Raw genomic sequence first — 10,615 nt, 5'->3', positions numbered from 1 at the left:
TGGCGGGTAGACCATTGTTGCCTCGAAACTTGTGCAATGTGTCACTAACATTTTTGGACATGATGGTGCCTTTATAGCACCGCTTTTTGGGTGAAAAAGAGAATTTTAAGCCTCTTCTTTTTCACTTTACAACTCTTCTGAATCAGTGCATGGTACCTTCTACACATTTTGTTTTCTCTTCCACAACCATATCCTTTGTGCATCACAAGGCCGAACGTGTGTGTAATCCTAACAAAATCCATTTATTCTCAAGAAGCAATGCATTTCTCAAGTAACAAACTCCTATTTGTTGCTTTTTTTAAACAAGCTTTGAAAAATAGTTGAATGAGCTATTTTGAGGCATTTAAAATGATTAAATATGTTATTTTTCTTCTAAAGTGATTGATTACCTTATGAAACACGACATTATCAATATGCAAATGCTTTTTGACCTTTGTTATCACATTTCATAAGTCTTTCCCAACCAGAATTAAGTCTACCCGATGAAACACGAAATTTCATGCTTGCTTTGCTACTCAAAGACTCAATTTGCGTTTCATAAGGCACTGCTATTTTATTTTGTCCAATTTAACATGTGTAACCTTGCATAATTGCAAATGTGCGGTATGATATATGGATTTGGACATGCAAGATGAATGAAATAAAGTATTATTGTGATCCATTGTTCTGTGTTTGTTGGTTTAAGAGCAAGAAGAGAACATTGAAGCCTTGATCAAGTTCCTTTAATGAAAATATCTTACATCACGAGGATAAACTTCAAAGCTAAGAGTGAGTTCCTCACAAAATATCAAAAAGCTAAAAATGGCATGAAGGGTTTGCATAATTTTTCTAGCAATCTTACTTTGATCTTGTACATATGTAAAATGATGTGGTTGTGATGTTCTATGTGCATTAGCTTAGAAAAAATTAAATTTATTTTTTGGATGTGAGAAAATGTGGATTGGTACTTTGTATCCCTAAACTTGTCTTGTTTTTTTCAAAATTTGGTTCTGTGAGTAATCAAGATGACTAAAATGAAGATTTCTCTAGAGGGAATGGAGGGTACATGTGATGAGAAGCCCTTTGATTTCCTCCATGTAACTAGAAATTTGTCCAGATTTGTTTAGAGATATGCTCAATGTTCACTTTGATATGTAAGAGCTCTTGAAGGATCTTGAAGACAAACTAAAGGATTATAGGGAGTTTTATGGTAGATATGTGGAAGGCCTAGAGATTGAGGGATTTGTCCATTACATTGATGTAGTGGAAACTACCAATGCTACTAGAATAACTTTGCAAACAAGGTTTAGCCTTATTGATGAAGATTTCAAGAAGTGAAAATCAGAATGCCCTTTTCATTGGAATCAACATCAATGTCTTCTTGTACACAAGGATGTTGGATTTCTTATATATCTTTAGTATATGGATAGTTGTTCTTTAGGTACAATACAAGAGAAGAAGACAGAGGATATTGCAAGCAAAGATAAAGAGATTGAAGAGAAGGGGGCAATGTTTCAAGAGGATGTTGAGAACCAACTAGTGCAAGGATTTTATGTTGCTTTGTTTAAAAGTGAGAACATTACAAAAGTGGAAGAAAAGGAGATAGAGTTGAGTGTAGAGATTGAAGCAAGTCTTCTTGAATGTATCCCAACATTTCCCAATTACCTCATCAACAAAGAGAGATGTGTATTGCTAAATGATATTCAACACTTCGATCTCAAAGTAGATTATTACTTAGCAATCCTTATAGCATGGGTCAAAATGATAAGAATTTTATAGGTTATGAATATGAATTTCTAGAGTCTTAATGTTGAGGGAGAGAATTTTCAAAATAGCTTTATAGTCTTGTATTCATGTATCAATCGGATCATGAAATATGAAAAGGAGGGGCTACCCTACAAAGAAAGAGTTCTTACAAATCTAGTAGAGACTTGGTATTGATGACATGGGGTATGAAAAGAAATAGAAGTCTCCATCAAAGAAGAAACCAAACAGTTAAATAAATCTTTATGATGATAGTCTTCTTGAAGAAGATGAAAACCCTAAGGTATGAAAGATAATTCTAATATATCCATTGTGGTTTATATTAGAGTATGTTATGCAATATAAACGAATATTATTGGATATTTATATATTAACATCTTATATTATTGTGGTTTATTGTGTAGATAGAAATTGAAGATGCACACAAATTTTTTGGAAGAGCCAAGGCTCAAGGCCATTGAAGCTTAAGGCCTTGGTCATTATATTTGAAGCATAAATAATCAAATAGTTACAATTTATCATAGCAAGTTGTTAAGCTCTCCAAGCTTGCCAATGGTGGCTTTGAAAGTGTAATATTTTCACACAGTTAAAGGTTAGTTGGTTAGTTTAAAAGTCAGTTGGTCAATTAATAAGTTAGTAAGATTACTAATTAAAAATTAACTAATGTTAATAATTAATATTTTTAATTAAAATATTTTATTAAAAAATCGAGAGTCATAAATCTGATATTTTTCTCGGATTAACAAGGACCATAGCCACCCTTCACGGAAGTTACAACGTGAATGAGAGTTATGAGCCATATTAATCACTAGTGTTAATATGTATAGTATGGATGGTCCAAAAATATTAGATTTTGGCAAAACTAGCATATTCTAGATATTTTAGATACTATCCTAAAAAGATATGGAGATTTTTAGAACTAGATGTCATTAAAAAGAAAAGACAAGTGATGTTTTAGTTAGTTTTGGAAATTTTATAAAAACAAAAAAATAAAGAGAGTGATTGGTGAAATCTCATGCGTCGCAATCGCAATCTACAAGCAGTAGACAACACTTCAAACATGGAGAAAAAGCAGGAGTGATCTGAAAGCTTTCTAATCAAGTGTCTTGGAGTTTTACCCCCCTTTTGGAGCCAATGGAACCATCAGATTTATAATCTGAGCATCAAATCATTGATTCTTCCAAGAGCCCCTCCACCAATAACTCTTATTCTCAACCACATCCTCTCTTCTCTAATTCATTATAAATATGAGGCATGGGGAGGCACAAGGGAGCACAAGGAGACCCTTGAGAGGCTGCGAGAGAGAGGTAGAGAGAAGGATACCCCTCCAAGAGATTGTGAGAGAGAGCTAGAGAGAGAGAGAGAGAGGAGTTACCCCGAGAGGCTGCAAGGGAGAGAGTTAACTCAATTCTCTCTATTTCGATCCTTGACTTAGCCATCTTCTCTTATGCTCTCCCATCTCGAATCTATTCCACCTTCTTAAACTCTTGAGTCTATTCCGTCTCGAATCTATTCCACCTTCTTAAACTCTTGAGTCTACTTGCGGACGATGGCCTTCAAGCGAAGAATGCAGGGTGCAGATGGCAATCCTACAACCAGCAGTGAAGCTTCAGGCGAAGGCATCACTATCAATCCAATTGCGGATTTGATTGTAAGTAATGTATTTCTAAATTGATAGATGGTTGCTTTGATTCTCGCATGAGATACATTAGGCTTCATGCTATGATGTACGAGAATAGGTCATAGGAAGGGATAAGCCTCTTCTTACATATTCGAAAGATGGAGTTTGCAAAGTGCATGTATCAATGGAAGTTAATTGCACTTAGTTGCGTATGGCTTATTTGTTGATAGAGCAATCAGTCAAGGGTTATGAATACCATAATCATAAAAAGAATAACATTAGGAATTGTGCATGCATGTATTAAGTAAATTTTGCATATAATTGCTCTTTGATCCCAAGGGAGAGAGCGAATATGTGATGGAATTATTATCGCGTCTATTCTTGTATTGTTTGGAAAAAATACAATTAGTTTTGTTGGGTGATTTAACAACATCCTAAATGCTTTTTGCAATCAACTGATTGTTGCATTTGTGATTTGGATAAATATTCCAAGTGCTTGTGTTGGATGGTAAAAGCATGGCAAAGGTCAGTAATGACAAGTAGCCATGTGAAATAAAGGAATGTTTCATTGGAAGATGATATTAGGCTAATTGCCTTGATTATGCATGGGTGGATTATCTCCAAGATTGCACGGCGGATTACCCTAAGAGGGCATTGCTCGATTCACAGGCTGAAGGCCGAGTGGTGAAAAGGCCAACCACGGAAGTTTTGTCTCACTCCTAGGCCGCTTGGGGTCAATGGAGCTCTAGAACGTCTAGGGCGTTGGAAGATCCTATTCTAGATAAAGGATGGAAATATTGGTGCCATGTGATTTGGACCGGGTACTTCTATTGGTGGACAGAAGGGATACATAATTTCTCCTGTATGGGCAAGAGACAAAGATTAGCTTGAAGATAAGTTAAGGAACTTGTTTGTCAAAAGGACTGCTTATTTTGTTTTCGTGTCAGTGCTATAAAATTATGCAAATGAATCATGTTCCCTAAAAGGACCAATTAAGTGAGCTAATTGTGAATGCCATACATAAATGTGATATGACCTAATTAGAAAACTAAATATATCAAGGGAAGTGGGTGGGCAAACCGGCAGTCTGTCCTATGGCTGGGTGGTCCTAGAGAACTAGGAGGCTTCTCATAAGGTTTTATCGTCGTTTGACCTTTAGGTATGGTTAGTTTAGAACCCGATTCATGTTGTTTTAGGGGACCGGAAATGGGACTATGCCCTATGGGCAGAGATGTTGAGTAGCACATCCCTCTCATTTCCCATTCTCTTTGAACCAAGTGCAGCATGGATCTGCTTCGGTTTGGGCATCTCTGCGTAAAGTAGAATGTCCGAGACCCGATGCTAGAATGCTGTTAGGAGACCTTGGCACCTAAGAACCTAGATTTTCGATCGATCCTAGTGGGTTTGGCCATGAACGTTCCATTGTGAGGCGGAATCGGGAAACCCTAGGCAACAAACCCCAGAACATTCGTTGGGAGTACCGGGCGGCGATGCTTAGATTCATTTCTTGATGGACCACTAAAATGTGCTTGGACAACCGATAGGCAGGCACATTATAGAAAGCTATCTCAAGGATGATTGGATCCCAAGTTTTCATCAATAGAGGGTCAGATAAGATAATTTTGGTAGAGAAGGAAGCAGCTGTAAGAGCTTTTGGTTTCATGGCTAGATATAGTGGATCTAGGGCAAGATACTTTGGAGTTCTTGGCTCTTATTTTCTCTCCCATGTAGGAGATGCCAATAATTTGAAGCTCCTTCCATGCTATAGGAAACAAGAGTTCTTGAAATATAGAGGTCTCATTGAGTCGAATGAAACAAAAGATTCCTCTAGAGAACCTAGTGAATAACTTGAAACAAGAGACTCCTCTACAACAACAGATTCAGACTAAAAGATGTCAAGGGTTTCTTGAAACTTATCTTTTTCCATCTCTTTTTCTAGTTTGTAACCATTCTGAAAATCTTTGCTTTGCACAAGAGTTTAAATATCCATCTTTTCTTCTTTGGGTGACAATTTGTATAGTCCTTGCCAAAGATGATGTATTACATGATGTGGTTGTATCTTTGAGCTTGAATTTGTGCCAAATTTATTTGTAGAATCATTGGAAGACCTCTAATAAATTGATTGATTTGTATCTTCCACCTCCATGTCTCATGTGTCTAAAGTATTTTGTTATTGCTCTATAATGTGATTATTCCATACCTCGGGTTGACCAAATAGATATAGATCCATATTTCTTGATAAAATATGGAGTATGGTTGTATAAAATATACTACATAGTTAACAAATAAAGAAAGTCAATTAAAAAACTTTATGTGAGTCAAACAAGAAAGAGACATACATATGCAAACTTCTTACCATATTGTGAGTGGTGTTGATTATCCCAAGCTTTTGTCATTGCCTTTTTTTAAAAAGGTTCAATTGGTTTTTGAAGTTTTTGAGATCATCATCATTCCATTCAGTCTTATTACAATTAAAAAATGCTTTGTCTAGTTTTCCCAAACATTGGATTTTCTATTCCAAGCTTGTCCATTATCAACATAATCCTTAATTGCATTATGTAGGAACTTCCACTGATTGTATCTAATCGTTGAGCCACCATTCCTAGAGTTTATCTTACCAAGTCTCCCATGAAAGCCTAGGAATCTTCTAGCCTTCACTCCACCAATAGATTGCTTTTTGGGGACACAATTTCCATCCTTAGACTTTTGAAGATCTAGTTCAATAACAACATTACCACCATGCAGACCAATTGCAGATAAGGCTTTTTCAATCTTTGTTATAGGATCTATTCTAGCTAATAATGGCTTTGAATCTACCCTCCAAGCATAGAAAATCCCGAGAATGGGAGGGTGTGAGTACTCTCATAGACCTAGAAACCATCAAAGAAGCATTTCAAACCTCTCTTCTTACACCACAAAAACCATGAACCACTGCGCGCAAGAGAGTTTATCAGAAATTCCTTCCTCACTCCCTCTCTCAAGAGATTAGACATGAAGCACAAGAGAAGGGAACGAGAGTTGCGCAGAATGAGAGAGAGAGAGAGAGAGAGAAAAAAAGAATCCTGAGATTAGAAGAGAAAGGACAGAGGTAGTTAAAACCACATTTTCCAACCTCCTCTCCCACAACCTTTCAAACCTCCTTTTTTTAAAAATTCATTTTATGGAAGGAAAAAATACCAAATTATTCTAAGGTTCATAGCCTTTATAGTTTTTTAAGCGAAGTATAAATGAGATTTACATGTCCAAAAGACCATGTAGTCTACACTACATTTGACAATATGTAGCATTGATTTTTGACAAATTTTGCACTGAAATAAGGGTTCATCATTCTTCCACACTGGAGAGGTGAGCTCCTGCGAACCAAGCTTGGTGAAAACCCCATAAATATTCAACATCACTTTATCAAAACGCCTCTTTGACCTTGAGACACTCCCACACTTATTCTTCAAACTTCCACTTGAACACTACAAGGATCTCCCATTCGCCTTTGGTCCACAACATAACAACTCTCGTAACATGGTAAGAGTAACTTTGCCACAATGAAGATTTGCACAAGAAAGGCGCCATATAATAAATTTTCATTGCAATATACCCTCACTGATGATGTTGTCACTATAGTTCTCCTTTCGTGGCCTATTTGTTATGGACATTGCCTTTAGTGTAGTTTTGACTTGACCATTATTATGATTAGTCTCTGTGAAGTACAAGAGGTTCAAGACTATGTGTGAACTAAACTTTAGAGTAGGGTTTTCTTAATAGATTTTTTAATGAAGGAGAGAAAGAAGAAATCTATTGCTCTAAATCCATCTTTTGAAGAACAAATTTGCCGTTGTGAATCCTCATTCCTCTTCTTCGGCAGGTGATCTTGATGGTGGCTCTATTCCAACTATTATGATAGTTTGGATCCAGGACTCATCGTTTTTCTTCTCCATTGTGATGTTGATGATGAATTGATCTAAATGTGTTGTTCTTGTTGATTTGCTACTGCTGCGAGAGTTGTCTCAATTGTTGATCTTGATGTTGTGTATTCATGTCATGCTGTGCCTAAATATGATCTTCACTCATGTTTCTTTCCCCCAATTCATGCACTGTTATAATTCTGCACTGGTCTTTAATCCTATGATGTTGCTATGACAATGTGTATTGATTCCCCTTTCTTTTGGTTTTGGTGGTGCAAGTAAGGCACATCACCAGAATTGAAACGACTACATCATCCATTCTTCCTTGAAGTTGGCTTCTTTAATGATGCTTTTTATCACCTCCCTCCTAGCAAATGCGCCAATGAATCTACTGTCCAAGCATAGAGAATACTGAGAAAGGGAGGCTTTGAGTACTCTCACAGACCCGAAAACCATCAAAGAAGCATTTCAAACCTCTCTTCTTACACACAAAAACCATGAACCACTACTTGCGCGCAAGAGAGTTTATCAAAATTTCCTTCCTTGCTCCCTCTCTCAAGAGATTAGACATGAAGCATAAGAGAAGGGAATGAGAGTTACACACACACACACACACACACACACACACACACACACACACACACACACACACACACACACACACACACACACACACACACACACACACATAGAGAATCGTGAGATTAGAAGATAAAGGAGAGAGGTAGTTAAAACCACCTTTTCCAACCTCCTCTCCCATGACCTTTCAAACCTCCTTTTTTTAAAAAATTCATTTTATGGAAGCACAAAATAAAAAATTATTCTAAGATTCATAGGCTTTATAGTTTGTTAGGCCAAGTACAAATGAGATTTACATGTCCAAAAGACCCTGTAGTCTCTACACTACATTTGACAATATGTAGCATTGATTTTTGACAAATTTTACACTGAAATAAGGGTTCATGTGACTCTAGGTATTGTTTTTTTGCATTCTTAAAATTCTTCTTCTCCAAAGTATATTTGAAACTACTGAAGGAAGAAGATGATAATAAAACTGAGATGCTTTTAAAGAATCTCTTTTACTTGCATTCTATTGAAGAAGAGACCTAAACAAAATCAACATCGCAAATCAATACAATTAATTATAAACAAAGCCATATTTAATATTTTTAAAGTTAAAAAAGATGTACCTTGTTGCTTGGATTCTTTTACTACAACCATCTCCTCCTTGTTTGAGAATCTCAATATTTTTAAGAGCCTTTTGTTGATTTCGAAGGCCTAAAATACTTTGCTTTTGTTGATAAGATTTGATGCATTTCTCCAATGAATGAATCCTTTATTGATAACCCTCTAGCTTCTGCAACAACTCGTTGTTATGTTTTGATAAAAGATGGTTCTCCAAACTGAGGACATCCTTTTTTGCAACCAAGTTAAGTGTATAACCTAGAAACCCATTATAACCATCACCAATGAACCTCATCAATGAATAGCTACTATAGAAAGGCGTAGTGCTATTTTTGCTAGAATCTTTGGGGTGGTATAGCCTATCATCTAACCAAAGGTCAAGATTCTTCTTTCCTTCTGATGGCACCTAAACAAGCACAAACATAGTGCACAAAAATGTCCATGCATATATCACACTTTCATCTTTTATAAAGGGAACAATATTCATATTATTGCAAAATCACTAAAATACACCTTACACATGAGGGGGCCACATCCACATCCATCATTAATAAATAGTATACACAAAAGTATACATGCATGCATTCGCAAAAGGTTAGAAAGAATTGAAATGTAAGGGCTAAAGCCTTACAAATACAAATGTAAAAAAAATCAAAGAAATAATAAAAATATGAAGGGTTGTGTGTCTTTTGGGGAAAAGGTGGAGTGGAGTGCACGGCTGATTATCTACCTCTTTCTTTCCTTTCTTTCAAGTTACATGCATTCTCCTTTTGGATGGTATCAATCTTTCTGTCTCCTCTCTCCTATCTTTTGTGCAAAAATTCCTCTTTTCCCTTTACTCTTTCTTTTGTGCATAATGGTTGAAGCTATGGATGAAGATGGAAATGTATTCATTATTGAGAGAGAGAGAGAGAGAGAGAGAGAGAGAGAGAGAGAGAGAGAGAGAGAGAGAGAGAGAGAGAGATTTATGGTTTCTTTTCAGTTTTGAGATTAATGACAAAGCCATACACATAGATATTGTGTGCTTTGTCCTCGGTTTTGTGGTTGTTTCTGTCTGTGGGAGGGTTACCTTCACCTTCAAACTTGAGTATATGTTTCCTAGACCATAATATTAATGGATTTTATTCTCCTCCTTATTGGTTCATACTCATCACTATCCAACTCAATATGAAAATGATAGAGAGGTCTTTTACTAAAGCTACAGATATCATTGGATGACTAATCCATAGTTAAGGATGTGATTAAAAGATTGGATTGAAAAATTATGTGAATTAGAAATAAGAAGGAAAACAAAGAAGAAACTAGTAAGGATGGGAAAGAAAGAAGAGAGTGAGAATGGAGGGAAGTAATTAAACATCGACCAAAATTCAAATTGAATATTATTTTTTATTTTAATGAGGATGAGTAAGATCTTCATTATAACAATCTTTGTCGCCTTTATGGTGGCCTAGATTTCTAGATTTGATGTAACCATGAGAATATCACGACAATGATTTATTAACAATATTTGATATATTTACTTACTAAAATATAAAAGTTCTAAAAAATATAATTTTTTTTAATTTTTCAACTTTTTCTCTCTCTAGGATCGCTTATAGGGCATTTTTGGGACCTCAAAACTCCCCTAATGTTACCTAGCCATCATTGGGGGATGCACGAATCAACAAGCAACCTGAAATTACAAGGGCAACATGAACCGCTACAGCTCCTGGAGCTAGACCTTCATGGTCTAAAAACGGGGGGCAGTGGAGAAGAGCATAAGAGAGATACAACATGAATAGTCTTGTGAATGGAACACAAGCAAATGTGAGCATGTTTCTTTTGTATTACCTCCTATTATAGTATCCAAATTTTTGTGACTAGCTTGATCTTTTTAGGCCTTGAGACTCTCTATGTGGGCTATATGGTAGGGAAAAGGGTACTCTTCTTGGAAATCTGTCATAATGAAAAGTCAAGCAAGCCTATCATGTCAGAACACAATTTTGACTAGAATAGGATCCATTCATATGGAAAAAAAATAAAAACACACCTAAAAATTTGAATAAAAATTAATTCTTAACAATCTGTAAGTTGGAACATGGGGCAACAAAAAGAAAAAATGTCCGAGGAATGGTGGGCGACAAGATTGTTAGGTCAAAACACAAATCCGGTGCAAGAAAGAAATGTT

The sequence above is a fragment of the Lygodium microphyllum genome, chromosome 19 (genome assembly GCF_053477565.2).
Source record: "Lygodium microphyllum isolate KBCC chromosome 19, Lygodium_microphyllum_v1.1.10, whole genome shotgun sequence".
Lineage (NCBI taxonomy): Eukaryota > Viridiplantae > Streptophyta > Polypodiopsida > Schizaeales > Lygodiaceae > Lygodium > Lygodium microphyllum.
This window is presented reverse-complemented; position numbering follows the sequence as displayed.